This window comes from Macrobrachium nipponense, chromosome 43, assembly GCF_015104395.2.
Source record: "Macrobrachium nipponense isolate FS-2020 chromosome 43, ASM1510439v2, whole genome shotgun sequence".
NCBI lineage: Eukaryota > Metazoa > Arthropoda > Malacostraca > Decapoda > Palaemonidae > Macrobrachium > Macrobrachium nipponense.
Genome location: NC_061104.1, coordinates 2,687,867 through 2,709,182, shown reverse-complemented (window position 1 = coordinate 2,709,182; position 21,316 = coordinate 2,687,867). Strand labels below are relative to the sequence as shown.

General features: G+C 37.8%; 1 protein-coding gene across 1 annotated transcript in view; it reads right to left on the bottom strand.

Moving 5' to 3' along the window:
- LOC135213982 (PR domain zinc finger protein 1-like) overlaps nt 1-21,106 on the bottom strand; it is an 83,859-nt gene extending 62,753 nt beyond the window's left edge. The window contains exon 1 of the mRNA XM_064248060.1: nt 19,649-21,106. The gene's annotated coding sequence lies outside the window, so the exon portion shown is untranslated. The remainder of the gene's footprint in view (nt 1-19,648) is intronic.
- Nucleotides 21,107-21,316: the final 210 nt, after the last annotated feature.

The window sequence follows — 21,316 nt, the reverse complement described above, 5'->3', positions numbered from 1 at the left end:
ATATATATATATATATATATATATATATATATATATATATATATATATATATATATATATATATATATATTAAAAATTGGTTGTTAACAATTTAGATAACTGTACCACTTACCTCTAATCAATCAGAGCATTATTTACTTTATGAGATGTTAACTCACACTTTATTCATGGCACAAAAGCTGCTAAGTGGTGTCCACTTATTACTGACATACTTATTCCTAGACCAACGGACTTTAGTTACGCATTTCAGTTTGCATCATATCATAATAGCAAAGTTAACTTTTCTGGTTCAGATAAAAAATACATTTTCAAACGTGAGAAAAAAAAAAAAAAATCAGAAATATTTTCGGTGATTTCAATGCGTTGTAAGGCGTTATCCAGATTTAATACGACTGCATTTGTCAGATGAATGAGTTGGCAGTGTTTGTAGTTATAATATATATATATATATATATATATATATATATATTATATATATATATATATATATATATATATGTATATATATATATATATATATATATATATATATAATATTATATAGGTATATATATATAGGCAATCTTCTTAGGCACGAATATATGGTAATTCAGTTGTATTCCACATAGGAAAATGGAAATGGATTACCTCAGAAAATGGGCATTTTCTGAGATAAACCATTTTCATTTTCCTATGTGAAATACAACTGAAACTGATATATATACATATATATATATATATATATATATATTCTATATATATATGTGTGTGTGTGTGTGTGTGTGTGTGTGTATGTGTGCGTGTGTGTGTGTGTATCACAAAGTTAACTTCTCTGGTTCAAATGAAAATACATTTTCAAACTGAAAAAAAAAATCAGAAATATTTTCGGTGATTTCAACGCATTGTAAGAATTATCCAGACTTATATTACTGCATTTGCCAGATGAATGAGTTGGTAGTTTATATGTATATATAGATATATAAGTGTATGTGTGTGTGTGTGTGTGTGTATAATACAATCTATCACCAGAATTCCATTTTCTAAAATGTCTCCCACTCAAACCCGAGAATGCTTTCGGACAGCCGTGTCTTCGACATAACTTTCACAATTAAACGAAATTAATTCCGTCACGCGCTAATCTCCCAGAATTTAAAGACTATCATTCAGAAACGCCGACCTGGGTGAAAGCCGCGAAAGGGAGAGTGAGTGAGCGGGGCAGATCTCCCTGCTTGATAACTTTTTTTTCTTTTTTTTTTTTAGTCTAATGATCCGAAAATGAGTTGTTCGTGATTCGTAGATTTTGTGGTTCGATACTGATATTCAGATTAGGAATTTGATGAGACTTGACGAGACGAGATTTCGCGAGATGTTTTGTGATACGTTTAACTTTCCTTTTTCAGCTCATTTCTTTAAGCATAAAACTTTATAAACACCCGTTTTTTGAGAAATTTCATTGCAAACTTTATTTTTAAAGAATCTTCCATAAGTCAAGTTTAAATTACCAATATTTGTTTAAATATAACATATTTAAGACTTTTCTGTTACCTATTTAACTATTTAAGACTTTTCTGTTACATATTTAACTTTCTTCATAAAGAATTTTCAATGAGTCAGCTTTAAATTAACAATATTTGTTTAAATATAACTCTTTAAGAATACCCATTTTTGTGAGGTTCCATAAAAATAAAATTAACTTATTTTATAAAAATTTGAAACTATGTGTAATTCAAGAGTCCTTTTTACTTAAGACTTTTCTGTTACATATTTATCTTTATTACTAAAGAATTTTCAAGAAGTCCAGTTTAAATTAACTATATTTTCTTTAAATATAAAACTTTAAAAATACCTATTTTTTGTGAGATTCCATTACAAATCTAGCTTATTTTATATAAATTTGACACTATATGTAATTCAACTAGTCATTGTTTTAAGACTTTTCTGCAACATATTCAACTTTATTTCTAAATGAACTAATTTCTAAATGAACTAATTTCTAAAAGTATAAGACTTTATCAACACCAGTTTTTCCCGTGAGATTCCGTTATAAAATTTAACTCATTCCATAAATTTTTGACGCTATATTTAATTCAACCAGCCACTTTCTCCTCAACAAAGCTAGAAAGCTGTCCTAATACGCCTTTCTCATTTTCGGATTTTTAGCCAAATAACTTAGCTTGTCGGAATCTTAAAATCGATTCAGAATGAATGACAAATTCTTTATCTTAAGAGGAAGGAACTTCAGTACCCATGGCAAAACTAGTGTTAGACATTTTGTCAAAATTACATATCCTCTTAAATTTCAAATCAGGTAAATTGTCATTTTTCCTTCTTACAGAAGAGATTTTAAGTATGTCCTGTGTAAATGTTCATTTATATTATTATTATTATTATTGTTATTATTATTATCATTATTATTTTCACTACCCGGACATATCTCTGCCTCATTTTTCCTTTTAAAAATTTTTCATTTTCCTCAATTTTTATGTTGTTTCCCATTATTATTATTATTATTATTATTATTATTATTATTATTATTATTATTATTATTATTATTATTATTATTATTATTATTCCACTAACCTGACATATATCTGCCTTACATTTCCTAAAAAAGAAAAAAATTCATTTTCCCCATTTTTACACTTTCGTTATTTTCATCTTCATATCCACGCTGCTTTCTCTAACAACGTTCATTATCCCCAATATTTCCTTTCATTTCCATTCTCTTTATTTTCTTTTCCCCCTTAATTCCGCACCCCCCCCCCCCCACCACTTATCGTTCCACTTCCGCGGCTGACGACCACTTCCGGTTCTCATTTTATTCAATTTCGTTAAACGATAAATGAAAGTTCGTGTTGGAAATCGTCAAAAATTCATATTTTTTGACGAATTTTCTTTTTATATTGTTTATGCCCTTCCCCCAAACCCCTTTCCCACTTTTCCCCACCCTCTCCTTCCTCCTTTTAAATTCATAGATAATATCTTTAAATGTTAAAACTGAAGTTCTTTATGAAACCAAAAAAAATATCATTTAAATCATTTCATAAAAACTTTTCAAAAAAACCTCCTCTTGACTATCAAAACTGAAATCTAACTCTTTAATATAATAAGTTAAAGATGCATAAATTCAGATGCACTCCTCAGCGAATATTAGTCTTATCATTTTTTTTAAAGCTTATCTACATTACCAAAGCAAAACTAGTAAAAAATGCGCCGAAGTTTCTTCGCGAAATCGAGTTTTCTGTACAGCCGCTACAGCCGTATAATCAAGGCCACCGAAAATAGGTCTTATCTTTCTGTGGTCTTGGTATAATTCTGTATGGGCCCATGAAACTTTAACCACGGCCTGGTGGTGGCATATCCTATGCCGTTGCCAGAAGCACGATTGTGGCTAAATTAAACCTTAAATCATTTTTTTTTTTTTAAGTACTGAGGCTAAGAGGGCTGCAATTTGGTATGTTTAATGTTTGGAGGGTTTATGATAAACATACCAATTTGCAGCCCTCTAGCCTCAGTAGTTTTTAATATGTGCTAACGGATAGACCAAGCCGGCATAACACCTTTATCTTACAGAAAACTAAAAGTAATTTTTTTTTATTCAAAAAGCTACAGACGTATAATTTCAGCTGTACTCGTCAGGGAAGACTTTTCATAGCCTGTAAAATATCGTGACAGTCTCGTACCTCTGTAGTCATGGAGAAAGTGGTGAAAGAATTTCACTTTTCTTCGTGTTATAATGGTCCGGTTTCTTCGAAGTTTTTTTTTTATTCTTAATCTTTATAAAAAGATGATTTTTACGATTAATTTCTGAATGATTTGCATATTTTAAAAAATATTAAGCTAATTAACGCCAATAAAGTTTATTTGGATATAAAAGAAATATGGAGTTCGTCTATTGGATTGTGTTGATGTACATTTGAAACTTAAATACCTCTTGATTTGTTTGCACAGATATACATACATACATACATATATACATATATATATATATATATATATATATATATATATATATATATATATATATATATATATATATATATAATATATATATATATATATATATATATATATATATATATATATAAAGTGTGTGTGTATTATACATACACACATGTATATATATGGATGTATATGAACATATATTGTGTTGTCTTAAAGAGAATTTCATTGAATGCATATATTCTCGGCTGCAAAAATGTACCCAGTAATTCCTCCTCTCTCTCTCTCTCTCTCTCTCTCTCTCTCTCTCTCTCTCTCTCTCTCTCTCTCTCTTGCCCCGGTGGATTAGCTTGCGATACCTTGCATCGTCTTGGCTATAATCCTTCCTCGCTTCACTCTCCATTAGAAAGAGCTGCACGTCATCGTGCATCAGGCATCCACTGCAACGCCGTCGCATAAAAGTGAAATTTTCTCCGTTTGGGACCCCACTAAGAGAGAGAGAGAGAGAGAGAGAGAGAGAGAGAGAGAGAGAGAGAGAGAGAGAATGTTCACACCTCCGATTATTATAGAGTTTTCTCTCTTATTACAGATTTTGACAGGCTGAAATCATGGCGAGAAATATAGACAATTAAGGTACTCTTCAATTTAGCCACAGGTTCTCATCAAACGCCCAATGATAACTATGCTCCACCCTCCCCCCTTCCTATACCTCCCCCCAAACCCCACTTCTTCTAGTACCCCCGTACGGAAGGGGGTGGCCAGGGGGCGCTAACCCCCTAATTTGGACAGATAAAAACATTCTGTGATAATTCATACAATTAATGTAACGTCATATTGTAAGTCACAAATCTAATACATTAAATGTTATGAAGAAAAATAACTAATAACAAAGTATTTACAAATAACGGTAACCAATAACGATATAGTGGCAAAAAATAACCAATGACGAAGGATTCAAAAGGAAAATAGCCAATAACAAAACGTTCACAATTATATGTGAAAATCCAGGATGATCAAAATTCGTGCCAAGATTATTCCAGGCCCCAACAAGAAAAATTCTTGGACTCACTTTGCAAATGTAACTATCCCTTCCCCCCCCCCCCCTCCCCCCCCCCCTGACACCCGCCCCCTCCCCAACTCACCCCACAAAACCCGGCTTCAGCTCTCTCTCTCTCTCTCTCTCTCTCTCTCTCTCTCTCTCTCTCTCTCTCCAATGAGCGAGAAAGAAACCAGTACTTGCGTTTTCTAAGGCGAGAGTGGAAAGTGAAAACTCGCCACCAGCCGGTTTTGTAAGGACTGGCCGGAGTCAGGTGGACGTTTCGTGTGTACGCCTTTGGTAGTGGTGGTGGTGGTGGTGGTGTACAGCTCTCTCCAGCCTACACCTGTACGGGTTCACACGTGTACACGTACACACTACACACACACACACACAAACACACGTGCTTGCATTGCTTATTGATACACCTGCTAGACTCTTGTTAGATTACTCTGGCGTGCGTTGACTTTTACTCTTGTTGAATTCGTTGGCCGTGAGTGATATGTGACATCTTCTAGAAACTGGTGTGCGTCAAGTTGTTTTCTCTCTCTCTCTCTCTCTCTCTCTCTCTCTCTCTCTCTCTCTCTCTCTCTCTCTCTCTCTCTCTCCAGTTTTTATTAGTGTTACCCTAAGGAGTTAGTGACCAGGAGCACACAAATATATATATATATATATATATATATATATATATATATATATTGGTCAGAAATATTAAGTACAAGTTAATATAGATATATTATATATATATATATATATGATCACACTTTCCTTCATAGCATACGTACATATACATACATACACAAAAATATACGTATTCATATTGAAATGTACCTAAACAGATTAGAGCAAACGGTGCTCTTTGAAAACCTTAACACCCACAGTGCTTAGTTACCTTAACAACGCTGATGCCCATAGCCCATCTAATCCCTTCCAAAGACCCAGGTCATACTAAGATGGTCCTAGGGTCTGACCACCTCCATAACAGCACCCCTCACGAGATGTTTATAGATGTTTAGATGTTCAGATGTTTATCTCACGGAGGGATAAAATTTCGCACAAACAACAAACACATTTGAGTGAGAGTTTTCCCTTTTCTAAATCCCGTCCATAAAAGAGAAGAAGAAGAAGAAGAAGAATATATTTATAAACTGGGTATGGAACTTGCACACCCCAATCCCTGAAGTATTTCCCGTGTTTCAGAAACTCGAACTAGTACATCGTACATTCGTACGAGGAACGTACGCAGTAAGAAGGTCTCATTACACCTTCAGACGAAAGATGTAATTAGGTTATATCATCCCAAAGAGGAAACGGAGAGAATTATACCTGTTTCTCTCATTGCGTCACGGGAGATTTATAACTGTTCTTTAATGACTTGTTACGTCTGTCTCTCTCGACCAGAGCTAGTGAGGTCTCAGGAATAACTTCATGAACGGCGTTTTCAAAGTTTTGCGAATCTTTAAAATGTCATCATCATTTCTCGTAGCGTTTGGAAATTCCTCTTGAATTTTATACTTCTTACCCTTCTGGAAAGTCTTTTTCAAGCCCTTTACCTATAGGATTTTCTATAATGAAGAGAAATAGCGTGAAAAGGAAAAATATTTTTGACAAAATTCGTTTTCAAAGTCTTAGAGATTGTTTGCACCTCTTTCAAGTTTTATGTGTTCCTACTCTGGTAACCTAGCCTTCTGGAAAGCCTTTTTGGGCTTCCCAGAAGGTAAACTTTCAGGCCTTTTATGCGTAGGATTTCCTATAACGAAGTGAAAGAAAGAGACGCGGAAATAATTGGTTAGTTAAAGCATGCACAAGTGTGACCCGAAAAGCGATAAATATAATAGCATGGCTTTGGCTGAAAGGTAAATGGTAGCCTGGGGGTATCTATGTTAAGTTCTGGATAACCGCAAAGAAATGAAGTGAGATTTTAACCCATGGAAGTCTTTTAGACTTGAGGAACTCTGAACATCTAGAACGAACTTCTGGAGTGTTTTAAAAATGCAAAAATTTCCAGAGACCATTGCTGGATACTTATGAAGCAAAGGAAATAGATCAGTTCCATGATCCTCCTGGAACTCGGCGAACTGGAGGGACTTTGGTACATCAGTTTCCTGTTAAAACCATTACCTGGTTTGATGATAAGCTCAAACCACATCGACTGGAAGTATCTAAGCAACAAAGAACGCACAAACTTGACGAAAAAGCAAGAAAATGATAGGAAATTGTCCAATCTTTCTGCGTAATGCATCGCCTCCGATGTTTTTTTTTTTTTCGGTAGAACGAAAAACCTCACTTTGAAGAGATTATACATACATTAAAAACAGCAGGGGAGGAAGGGTCTGCTTGTGTTTCTAAAAACAGGTAGTTTTAGTTTCTCCTTAGGGCAAAAAAAAAAAAAAAAAAAAAAGACTCGCGCAAATACTGCGTAATTTGTGTAATTTCTGTCATAAATTCAATTTGATTCATAACAAAGTTTTCCGCTTAGTAATCGTGTTTTCCAGTGATAAGAGCGAATGGACACTGTCGTGGAAATATTGATCTTTATATGAATTTCTCCTTTTGTTTCCATTTCAGATTCACGGATGCAAAAAAAAAGGAACTAAAAACCAATGAACATTATACGGTTCATACCAGAATGAAAGACTAGACATACGCAAGCGCGCAGCTTACAGAGAAACAAATACAGCAAGTACTGTAACTCCCACGCCCGTATGACCATCACCGGAAACAGGGAGAAACCAGGTAAGTCTTTACGGCAGCAACGGTACCCTCTCCCACCTCCTAGACTCCCCCTCCCTCCTTTCCTCACCCTCTCACCTTACTCTCACTCTCTCACTCTCCCCCTCTCCCTCTCCCTCTCCCTCCTCCCCCGTCCATCCTGACTTTACTTCCTCTTAGACTTCCTGTTCTGGAAAGGAACTGCCTGAATGATTTCCAGCGCCTGGGTGGCCAACTTCTCGTGCTTTTGACAGGCCAGTGAGGACGAGCGTTTGTTTATTGTTTTCAGTTTTTAAAAAAGGGTTTTTTCTTGATCTTGCTGGTTTGATCGTTTACCCAGACCTGCCTAAATAACGGTAGTATAAGAGAAGGCATAGGTAGCAGGTCCTGACACTACAGGGACGTTACGTACCGTATCAATTTTGTGAGTAAGATTATTTTCACTCTGTAGACCTATTCAGTGGTAGATGCACATTGAATTTTCTTGTTATTATTATTATTATTATTATTATTATTATTATTATTATTATTATTATTATTATTATTATTATTATTATTGTTGTTGTTGTTGTTGTTGTTGTGGCTAAGGTTACCCTAATTCTGTAGACCTATATTGCTTATTATTATTATTCGTCTGGATTTATATTTAGAAATCTGACACATGACGATTCTATGTTGTTGAAGAACCTCGCGATTATTTTTAATCTCGTGATTATTCTGTCGTTTTTAGTTTTATGATCAACAGGAAATTCTATCCTGAAAATTCAAGATTAGCTGATTTTTTGTCGGAATATTACCATTAATCGGTTATGTCATCGATCTCTTGCTAGAATACTCATATATCAGTGAGGTTTCTGCATTACAAAAGTAATTCGTCGTAATTATCTTCCCTTTAAACGAAAAATTCCGCTCTAAATTTAAGCAGATTTTCATGACTATACTCAGATCTCATCTGTAATTATCGTTAACATGTTGACGACAAAAAGATGCGTGCGTAATTAACTGTTAATGATGAAACCACTAGATATGTTTGGAACTTTTTTTATATATTTGTGTTGCTAATCTGTAACATATGCTTCCTTTTTTATCATTTGTCGGACAGCAATGATAAAAATAACATGTTTGTTTTCGGTGCTGCTATAAAAATAATAATAACTGAAGAAGCTCATATAATTAAATCACTGTTCACTTTTGTACTAAAACAACACGTTATATCCAGTGCTAATTATAGTAATTTGGAAAAACCTAGCAATATAATATCTGTAACATCATTCTCCACATTTGTACTGAAACAGCATCCGTTATTTCTAGTAATAATAATAATAATAATAATAATAATAATAATAATAATAATAATAATAATAATAATAATAATAATAATAATAATAATAATAATTTTTAAAAAAGACGTTAAACACAATCACATTACCTTGATGTTTTTCCAAACTGTTGACCCAACCAAACAACAGCACCTGTCATCTCCAAGCAATTAACATCCATATCAAGAATAACAAAAACAACTGTTGTATTATAACCCCTCATGATAAACAATTTGAAGCAACTGTCATGTTATCGCCACTAATAACAATGATAAATTCAAACCAGACAAAACGAAAATAAATATTCTTCTTGATTATTTTGACGTAACTAGAGCCACTTTTCCGCCCCTCCTTCTCCCCGCCCCCGAACCCCTGGGTCCATGGGTTGGTCCCATGGCAGTGATCTGTTACTTTTGTTGGCACTTATTGGAATAAATAGCTAGCAGCAGTGACAGTAGCAGCGAGGTATTTGGCTTCAAAAGGGCCTCTCTCTCTCTCTCTCTCTCTCTCTCTCTCTCTCTCTCTCTCTCTCTCTCTCTCTATGCTATTTTCCTTCTGTCAAGTGACAACTATGCATCTCTCTCTCTCTCTCTCTCTCTCTCTCAAGCGACAGTCACGACCGTCATCGGTTTATTACGTGGACGATCAAGAAGGTGGTCAGTCAATATGACAGACTTACGTTGCGCATGCATTGTTGTTATTTATTGTTGTGTCTTTGTAATTTTCTTTGTTTGTTCTGGGTGTTTATTTATTTATGTGTCTGTTTAATTGTCTGTTTATTTTGCCAGAATTTTTTTTATATTACTAGAGATGAATTTATCATTTATAATCCATAACAGCTTATTGTATTTTTGTCTCAGTTAAGAAGATTTCAGAAATAAATGTTTTACATAAATTTATGAGAGAGAGAGAGAGAGAGAGAGAGAGAGAGAGGGTAAAAGTTTTATATAGCTTTAGTACCAGTCAAAAGATTTTACTGTCTTTTAAACGTTTCGTCACAGTTTTTTTTTTCTTGTCATTTGCTTGCTTCTCTCGATGTGTTTGTATCCGAATTTGTTTGTGTATGTTTCGTCGTGTGTTTGTGAGTATGTGTCAGTATGTGTTTGTTTGATATGTCAAATCAATGTCTTATTTTTTTTACTGAAAATATCAGATTTTTTATTTGAAAATATCGGATACCAGTCCTTGAGGTGACCCTAACCCATCCTTCTCTCTCTCTCTCTCTCTCCTCTCTCTCTCTCTCTCTCTCTCTCTCCTCTCTCTCTCTCTCTCTCTCTCTCTCACCGTTATTTCCCTGGGCATCTTTTGGAGGCAATGGCTGTCCATCCCCGTTTTATTATCGGGTTAATATTCCCTTTCTTGGAAAATAGGAGGAAATATCTACTAAATAACATCAGACGGTCTGCCTTCAACTCTCTGCTGGAGGGTTTGAAAAAAATGCCAGATTCATACGCCATGACTTAGGTTCTAGAGCGTGTGTGCGCGCACATACATACATACGTATATATATATATATATATATATATATATATATATATATATATATATATATATATTATAAATGTATATATTATATGTGTATAATATAATACATATATAATATATATATATATATATATATATGTATGTATGTATGTATATATTATATATATATATATATATATATATATATATATATGAAAGAGAGAGAGTGAGAGAGAATTTGAAGTATTTATATCAACTTTATACCACCACATTGCATTTTTTAGCAGCAAGCAGGTAAGACAACAATCAGAAAAAAATATAAGATTACCCCCCTTTCTCTCTCCCTCTCTCTCTCTCTCTCTCTCTCACGGCAACGCGTGACATCTTCTCGTATCGCTCGACGTTGAAAGTAAAAGAGAGTGATAAAAAAAGAGTGAAATCTCGTCAAAAAAAGAAGAAAAATTACTCGAAGCTTTTGCATAAACGACTGACCGACAGAAGGTGCCATATGCATTCTGATTCTCGAGGTTTTTCTTCGGCAGAAGAAGAAGAAGAAGAAGAAGAAGTTCGGGAGCCGTGAAAATAACTGTTTAGAATTCGCGAGTGTTTGCGTGCTTGCGTGCGTGCGGTTCGTATTGCCCGTGTTGGATGGTATGCTAAAAGGTGAGAGTGGGTAGGGGGAGTCGTGTCTGGTGAAAATAACTATATAGAAGGACGCCATTGTGAAAAATAACTATTTGATGACAGAAGAGTTTGCGTATAACTGCTTGGGGTAACAACGTGGTGAAAATAATTGGATTTAGATATAACATAGTTGAAATAACTCTATGTATTAACTGTATTTAGGGACAGACGAGTGGGAATAACTGTACTCTAGGATACCATTGTGCAAAATAACGATTTGATGACAGAATAGCTTAGGCATAACTGTATGGAATAACAACGTGGGTGAAAATAACTGTATTTCATGAGAGCCAAATGAAAATTACTATATTTAATGACAAAATAGGGGAAATTACTATTTATTGACAGCATAGTAAAAATAACTGTATCTAATGACAGCATAGTGAAATCAATTGTATTTAATGACAGAATAGTAAAAATAACTGTTTTTATGCACAACATAATAAAGACTATTTTTAAAGATAGCATAGGATTAACAAATGAATCCATCCTTGTACAATATAACTACGTGGACGAATTTTTAAGCCAATTTTATCATAACATCTAGAATAACTGCTTGGACGTCTTACTTGGTCAAAAATAAATTTGTGATAGCTGGTCACCACAAGAAGAAGGAATTCACGGGAATTAATCTTGAAAGCTGATAATAATAAAAATTAATTTTCAGTCGTATCAGAAAGTAGTGAGGTTATTGACATGGATAATCAAAGAGAGATCATAATACTTCTTGATATTAAACTTACAAGTCATTTGGGTTTATTTAAATGCTCATATTATGCATACATATTTAATAGATAGCTAGATAGATAGATAGGTAGATAAATAGATAGATAGATAGGTAGATAGATAGATAGATAGATACAGGAAGTGACCTATACGAAGGCCTTTGGTTGAGACCAGATCGCAGGTAGAAAGCAAAAGTCAAATAAAGAAAATACAAAAAGTATAGAAAGATTTTTAAAAAAACTAGAGTACTAGATCACGCATAGCAAGCCACCGAACGAAGAAGACGACGAAGAGGAGAAGGAGGAAGAAGAGAAGGAGGGGAAGGAAGAGGATCGGGAGGAGGAGGAGGAGGAGGAGGAGGAGGAAGGAAGGAGGAGGAGGAGGAGGAGGAGGAGGAGGAATGGGGAAGTAACACAAAAACGAAGAATTAGGGAAGAGATGGAAAATTTAAGAAAAGAAGTCGACACTCGTTCTTTCATACCAACTTCTTCTTACTCCTCACGCCACCTCACACCTCCTCCTCCTCCTCCTCCTCCTCACTCCGCACTCCTCCTCATTACTCCTCACTCCTAACTCCTCCTCCTCCTCCTCAAGTAGAAAACTTTTCCTGGAGCTCAACGGCAGAACGAGAAAGTGAAACTCCTCAACCAAGTCGAGCATCTGCTGCCGCCCTCCCCTTAGGGGAAGATACCACACCCCCTGGGGTGGGGAGGGGTGAGGGAGGGAGGGGTCGATCCCCGGGGAAGAGAGTGGGTCATGGGCCCAGGGCCAGGGGTAGAGCGAGGTTCTGGTATAGTAATGTCGAAAATATGAATAGGAAAAGAGATACCTCCGGTTTTACTCAAGTGATAAACTTTGTCGATTATTCGATGGATCCGTTCGAGTGCTAATCGTAGCATTTAACTCCCCCCCCCTCCCTCCCCTAATACTCCCGGAACCCCTGGCTCCTTCCCCTACATCCTCATCCACCCCTGCCCCATACATCCTATGCAAATCACAGCAGGATTCCATAACAGCCCTAGAAGGACTCCATGAATCCTAAAAACGTCTTTTCTTTTCGGGAATTTGTATCCTATTTCATTAATTTCTGAGGCTTTCTATGCCTCAAAGAAGCTTCCGGTTATACGCCTATTCCTCGAGAGCTACGCCCGCGCCTACGCCCGCGCAATGCGAAAATAAACAAAAGCTCTCTGGGAAAAAGTTTCGCGCGTCTTTTTTATAGCACCTGACACTTTCTCTAAGTTACGCTACCGTCATTTTCATTTCACTTTTCAAGTGTTCACGGATGCTGGCTACTGCAACTCGACTCTCTTCTAACCCTGACATTGCATGTTTTTGAGGCAATCTCTCTCTCTCTCTCTCTCTCTCTCTCTCTCTCTCTCTCTCTCTCTCTCTCTTAGAGCCTTATTTCAAGTGCAGTTGATATGTATATTTATCATAATGATTCCCATTTTTCATAGATTTCTTACTAATATCTTTTCCTGGTGATGTATGATACACACACACCACACACACACACACACACACATATATATATTATTATATATATTATATATATATATATATATATATATATATGTGTGTGTGTGTGTGTGTGTGTGTGTATGTGTGTGTGTATGCGTGTGGACCATTTATACGTTTCATTAATATAAATTTAAAAGCAATAACTGTGAAAATCGTGTAGACACTAACTAGAAATTCGAGTATTTTGTTAAAAAATCCCATCGATCTTTTCATTTCTGTTTTTATTTTTCGCCAATTAAAACTTTGAAGGTCTCCCTCCCTCCCACCCCACCTCTCTCTCTCTCTCTCTCTCTCTCTCTCTCTCTCTCTCTCTCTCTCTCTCTCTCTCTCTCTCTGCACAGATCAAAATTTCAGCAGAGAAGACATATCAACCGATAAGATTGAAATCGGTGCCTTGCACTCCCCCGAAAATCTTCTCGCTACAAGTGTCCCGGTGCCCCCCCTGCTACCTAGTGGTTAGGGGTGCCACGCCCATCGGGCAACCAGTTCTCTCATGCCCTATATCCTTTGTGGGACAAGCAGGCAGGTGCTCCGTCCAAATAAACACAAGGACGCCCATTGAAAGGCCACGTCTAAGGGCAGCCTGGTTTGGCTAGAGGCCCCAGCTAAGGTGACCAGAACGTGTGCCACTTGCTGACCAGGATGCTAGGAGCCCAGGGATTCAGGGTACCCAAGTCCTCCTAGCTCCACGTCTTTGCCCAATTCCTGCCTGGGTGGATTCTGATTTTTTTTTTTTTTTTTCAAGAGTCAGTCAATTTGGGATTTGGTCAGTAATTGGTTTATTGACCTCCTAGATGCCATTGGCATATATGGCCCTGGGGCAAGGAGCCTAAAACTTTACTCCAGAGGACCGGGAGGCTTACACCTTCAGGAGGCACATCTTTCGAGGGGAAGACAGACCCACAAGCAAACACAAACATGCATTTATATATACATTAATACTGATAGTTTGTCTTGACATAAATAAGTGTTAAATTCATGTGTACATATGAACACATCTTAAGTGACCTAAAGGTTTAGAAAGTTTTTTAATATATATAACTGTATTAATACAATAAAAATAAAATCATACAACTAAATCTACATAAACATGAAAAAAATAGTAAAGAATTACAAAAATGTATAAAACAATTGAGGTATTAGATGAATATGAAGATTAAGAGAGAGAGAGAGAGAGAGAGAGAGAGAGAGAGAGAGAGAGAGAGAGAGAGAGAGAGAGAGAGAGAGTCAGTTTCACTTTTACTGTCTTATCATCTTATCTTCCAGCACATCTCTTCTTTCCTCTCTCTTATTCCCCCTTTCATTTCTTTCCCCTTATCTCACCACTTTTCATTTTAAGTAACATCTGAGATAACATGTTTATTGTCTAATTTTTTTCATTTATTTCGTCTTTTTTTCCTTTTTTGCTAACCTTATCTCTTTTGTTTATCTCCTATTGTTCTATTCTTTAATATTCTTATCTGTCGACATCTGCTTTAATGTTCTTTCTTATTCTTTTTTTATTGGTTGTCTGCATTTCCTGTGCAGGAAATCAGCCATGTTGCTAATTTGCTGAATTAGCATTATGTACGTATGTATATAAATATATTCATATATATGAATATGTATATATATATATGTATATATACATACATACAAGATGCTAATTCAGCCTACGGACAGTACGTTACAAAAAATACGGAAGCCTATTTGCCTAATTGTCTAAGAAGATACAAAAAATAAACAAATAAAATCTAAAAAAAGAAATAAAAAAAAAGTCTAAATCGAGGTCACTCAACGTTGGCGTACACAGAAGAACGCAACTGAGTGCGTCCTCTGTTTTTTTTTTTTTTTCTATTAGATCAAATATTTTTTCCTGAAAACATTCATAATACCAGTATCCATTTCTCTTTATCTTTCATTCGGTCTTCTTCTTAAGTCTGACGGATTAGAACCTTACGTTTAAGTCATCTCTATTGCGAAGTGTCTTAAAAGTCTGGGTACGTGATGCTACGCATGCGCCCTTCATGTGGCTGGAATCATTTACGCAGTAGATTTTGTTAGAAGTCTCTCGTATCTCTTGTATTTACGAGGGAATTTTGACGTATATTGGTTGGTATAGGGATATATGTGCATACATACATACTTACATATAAGTATGTATGTATATATGTATGTATATATAACATTATATCAATAAATATATCTACAGGCCTAAAACAGCATAAATCATATAGGGTGTCCATAAAGTCCCAGTACCATTACAAGTTTTTTTTTTATTGCTTGTAATGGTACTGGGACTTTGTGGACACCCTGTATTTTCAGACAAAATTGGCGTTGCTGTTCCCTCGTAATTCATTTTTTTGAAATGCTGGCATTAAGGACCATCTGATTCTTGATGACCTCTGTAAATGGTTCACGTTCTGTAGAAGTTTCGTCTTAGGCCTAAGTCATTTCAAGTTTTTCTCGTTTGGGAAGGACGTTAGGAAACTGATGACTAACTTGATTATTATTTTTGTCGAAATCTTCTCATTCCAGGTCTTATTCTCTGTGTTATCATTAGAATAAAAAGACAACAGTGAAAGCTCTTTCATCCATCTAGGTTTATAAGCTCCATTGCTCTTATCAGCATCGAAAAACGTACTAATAATATTTTCATTCCCCAAGATTAAAAGCGATAGCAGAAGTCAGGGTGATGGTCATTAGAATGTTTACTTAATAATTTCCATGGGATCGATACTAGTACACTTTTTGCTGAATACATCACTGTTGCCTTACAGTACGTATAATGAAATCTGACTTGGCCAATAAAGGTGCTTTTGCCTTTTCTGGTAGTTAACTGAAGACTTTTATGTCCAAGGGAACCCTTCTTTTTGACACTGACCGGTTGAGACCTCTAAGACAGATTATATTCACCCTTCTTGGTATTTTGACAAACTTAGATCCCTCTGGGAGAAGGAACCTCTTTTATTTGGCAGTTTGACAAACTTAGATCGATCTGGGAGAAGGAACCTCTTTTATTTGACAGTTTGACAAACTTAGATCCCTATGGGAGAAGGAAGCTCTTTTATTTGACAGTTTGACAAACTTAGATCCCTCTGGGAGAAGGAAACTCTTTTATTTGACAGTTTGACAAACTTAGATCCCTGTGGGCGAAGGAACACATTTTATTTGACAGTTTGACAATCTAAGATCAATCTAGAAGAAGGAAATCCTTCTATTTGAAATTTGGTCGAATTCATATCACTCTGGAAGAAGGAAACCCTTCTTTTTCACAGTTCTGACAAGCTGAGACTACTCAGGCAGAATGGAACCCTTCTCGTTGGTATTTTGAGAAACTTTGATATCTCTGGGAGAAGAAACCCCTTCTTTTTTATATTTTGACAAGCTGAGACCACCATAGCAGAAGGAAACACTTCTTTTTAACAGTCAGAGAAACTGACAAGAGGAAACCCATGTTTTTGACATATTGACAAACTTAAATCACTTTGGGAGAATGAAATCCTTCTCTTTGACAGTCAGAGAAACTAGCAAAATAAAGCTCTTTCAAGCCAACAGTCAGAGAAACTAACAGAATAAAACTCTTTCAGTCTGACACTCAGAAACGTATCTCGTTTTGCAAATGTGTAGTAACCCTTAGGTCATGCGACCTGTCGTTTCAACAAGACGATCTCTGAACATTTTGCAGGAAGCCAAGGCATTTCCCATTCATCACTGACATATTTTCGACAAGAAGAAGCCTCACCATTTCCTTCTGGTTGGGGCCCCCAAACGGCGTTTCATGGAAACACCGTCTCTCTCTCGAAGACACCAGAAAATGGTTTTAATTTGACGGATGGGATTATAGGTGCTCGGCATATGGCAACACCGCACGCAGGTCTTCGATCGGGTGGCTGCTGAATCCAACAGCTGGGCCTTCCGAGTTGCATTCCAGCCGAAACTTCCTATTTTTAGAATTACTGTTATTTCCAGACGAGGTCTCTGGAACGCGAAGATACTTTTGCATCCGAAATATATGTGGGATGTTTTATTGTTTTATTTGCTTTTCCTAAAGCTTTCTTTTTTTAACTTTCCTGTGATCGTATCTCGATGTAGCATTCTCAGAGCCGTGGGTATATATAAAAAAAGGGACCCTTTCTTCCCTTAAGCAAATTCTGCTCGCAAGAGCGAAAGAGAGAAGGAAAAAAAAAAGTTGAGCAAAAATGAGCACCCTGCTGCTGATCGCTTAAATCAGCGAAGAAAACCGGTCTGAGAACCATTACTAAAAGAAGCAATGCGGTCTGCCCCGTGTGACTGTTGCTCTCCTCCCTTTCACTCTCCACTGTTTATTTCGAGTTTTCGTGGGATGAATCAGTTTTCGAAAACGGTTCGTTGGCGTCCAAGCTGGCGAAGAAAGAAGAAAAAGAAAGTAAAACAGAAGAAAGAAGAAAAGAGAAGAGAAGAGAAGTCGAATCCTTCTTCTGGTCTTACTTTCACTTTCCCGTCCTCACCGAAGACCAACATATTAATGGGTTGGAACTTCGTCCAAAGTCGTGTTTACCTTTTTCCTTCTTTTAACTTATCTCCTTCAGTGTTTATTCCTCCTTATGAATGAACAGGTAGGCCAAAGAAATTAATGTCTTCGGTCACATGACCATTCCTGGTTTCCAGACTCTTCCAGATCTGGACCGCCCTCTTCCAGGTTTGCAGTCTCTTAAAAATCTTTATTGCAATCGCCCCGAAGGTCTTTCTTGCAGTCTCCCAGAAGTCTTTCTTGAATTCTCCCAAAAGTGCTCCTTCACAGTACCTCGAAGTTCTCTCTTACAATCTTCCAAAAGTCTTTCTTGCAATCTCCCAAAAGTATGTCCCGAAAATAGCTACAAACAGAAGCATAACGAGCGAGACCAAAGGAGATATAGTCATTCTCTCTATCTCTCTCTCTCTCTCCTCCACTTCCTCCTACCCATCTCTCTCACTCCCTCACTCACTCACTCACTCACTCTCTTCGTGAGATCTGATCATTCAACTCGTGACTTCCTTAATCCCAAGTCGCTTTCTTTCACGAATCGCTTCCTGTACCTGCGATGGGATTCAGGAGACCTGCTCTGGAGATTTTTGCGTCGCAGGATTACAGGTGATTCTAGAAGGGTCACTTGGGGGACTTTAAACCTGAACCTGGTGCAAGATTTGCACGTGTGTTCTTTTACAGGTGTGTGAAACTGTTGGGGATTTATGTGACGGATTTTGCGCAAGATTTACGGTGTAGATTTTTTTCAGATTAATGGAAGAATTGGGAATTTATGCTGTAGATTTTGTTTCCGCCATTCTTGCAAAACATTGGGGATTTATGCGAAAATACTGGTTTCTCAAACTGATGAGAATCACTTTTATAAATCTTTATACATACATACATACATGCATACATACATCCATACATACTATACATGATATAGGACTATACATATATATATATACATATATATATATATATATATATATATAATAATATATATAATTGTATAATAGATTTTGACTTGAGAGATATTTTTGTGTTTAGAAGAATTATAAAGATATTTTGTCCATATTTTATCTTAAATTTCTTACTATCTTTTTTTGTGCTAGTTTCTTATTTTCTAAAACATTTAAACTATTGTTTCATTTTACAATGGATCTTTATAAATCATCATTTCCAACAACACCAAAATACGACAAAAGACGGGGGGAAAAAATAATCTGACGTAATTCTGCAAACTTCCGTCACGTATTCCGCTGATCCGAGAGAAAAGGATGGCAGCTCGCACTACGTACGTAGTTCCTATCGTTGAGAAACTCCTCTCTGTGGGCCGAGAATATATCTCTAATTAGGTCTCAAAATGCTCCTTCGCAGAGAAGTCTGGAAGCCTCCCAAAAGTGAAGGTAAATTCTTTTGCGTCTGTCAGTCGCTGCTGCTGCCGCTGCTGCTGGTGCTTGCAATCGGCCCGTCCAGAGCAACGGCAAGCATCTGATTCGGTTGCTCTGGTCTCAGTGAGACCCGCTTCCGTCTGGAAGTTTTCTTTTTTGAATGACAGACCGATCATTGACGAATGCCCAATGTGACTTACCTTGGCCTCCAAATGCTGTGGCATTGATCAGTCTTCCCCAAAGTCACAGTTATTTTGTCCCGAGACGAACCAGAGGTTGAAGAAGTCAGGAGATTTCAATGCCTGGAATAGTAATCCACCACCACTGACTGCTACCACGAGACAAGACAGAACAGATTTCCGAACGAAACACGAAAACATATTTGAAAATCTTCTTTTCTTACCTTGACGTTTGTTTTCAAGACTCGCCTGAAGAAAAGGGAGGAAAAAATATTCTGTTTTCACGTCGCTCTCTCAAAAGCTTTATGTGTCAGTATCCTAGAATCACTGGGGGCACACAACACAGCTCCTTTTCGAATATAACTTTTCTGTCGTGGTCACTGGAGCACCTCACTTCCCGCAAAAAACAGAAATTCGCCTCGAGAATTATTTTGCTGTTTTGAATATACAAATTCCACTCGAATGGTTGCTACACTGAAGTGGTACACTCTTAAGTACACTGCCTCTCTATCTATGTGTGTGTATGTGTAGGGGGTAGCCACCACTACACACCAACGAGAACACTTTGTGTATCTGAACCAAAAGTGCACCACCAAGTTGTCCAGTGTCTCAGAGTCGATCCGTGGCGATCACGGGCAGAGTCGCGCCTCACACACGCTACCATGAGACACGGCCACAACCATCGCATACCACCGTAAAAGCGAAACTGCGTGACCTACATACACAGACCCACACTAAAAGGGAAAACCCACCGAGCGCCGCCGCCGCCGCCACCTCCGACGAGACCCGGGGGACCGTCGACAAGTTTCACCTGGTTCTGAGACCGCCCCTCTCTCTCCCTCCCACCTCCTCTGTTGTTCGATGCTACACACAGGCACGCACGCACGCACACACGCGCACGCACTCGCACTTTTATTCTGTAGCGATTTTGGCTTGGCAGGCACTAACGTTGGAAGGGCTCGTCACCAATTGTACGCCGCCTTTGCCCCAGTGCCCAGAAGGTCCTTCTGATTGTGGTGGTCTCTTGGCACTTGGCCCTTCTTGTTCCAGAAGGGCTTGTAACCAATTCCACTCCCAGTGCCCAGTGCCCAGAAGCTCCTTCTGATGGCGGTTGTCTCGTGGCACTTAGGCCTCTTGTTCCACAAGAGTTTGTCACCAATTCCACGCCCAGCGCCCAGTGTCTAGAAGCTCCTTCTTAAGGCTGTGGGCTCTTGGCACTTGGGCCTCTTGTTCCACAAGAGTTTGTCACCAATTCTACTCCCTGTGCCCAGTGCCCCGCAGCAGCTCCTCCTGATGGCGGCAGTGGTCTCTCTGGCCTTTGCCTTCTGGTCTTCGGTGTTCTCGGTTACGCCCCATGCCCAGCGCCCAGTGCCCAGCAGATTTGCGCTCCTCCTCCTGAAGGCGGTGGTGTCTCTCTGGCCTTTGCCTCGCCCCTATCTTGGTCTTCGAAGTTCTCTGGCACGACACAACCTGCCTCCTTCCTCCTGAACTTCCTCCTCCACCTCCGCAGGGTCAAGAGGTGATGATGATGCTGATGATTCCAGTGGGGCACCAGCGCAAGAAGACATCACTAACCCAGTGACTGGCTGGGGGAAGGAGGAGCGAGTCGATGGCACCGCCGTCTAAACCCGTTGTTGTAGCGGACGTCGTCGCGCGCACCGTAAAGTAACGGGCCTCTTGCGGCTTCTTCTTCTTCTTCTTTCTTCTTTCTTTGAGCAGACTCCTTCAGCCTTGGATAAGGTCGACGCTCACATGCCGAGAGTGTCTTCGTCGATGCACTTCGCCCGAGCGTTGCTTTTGCTTCCTTGTGTTGTTGTGCTGTTAGAACGTCGTCGACAACGACTTCTTCTTCGCCTTCCTCTTCAGACTCCAGAGAAACACAAACACACAGG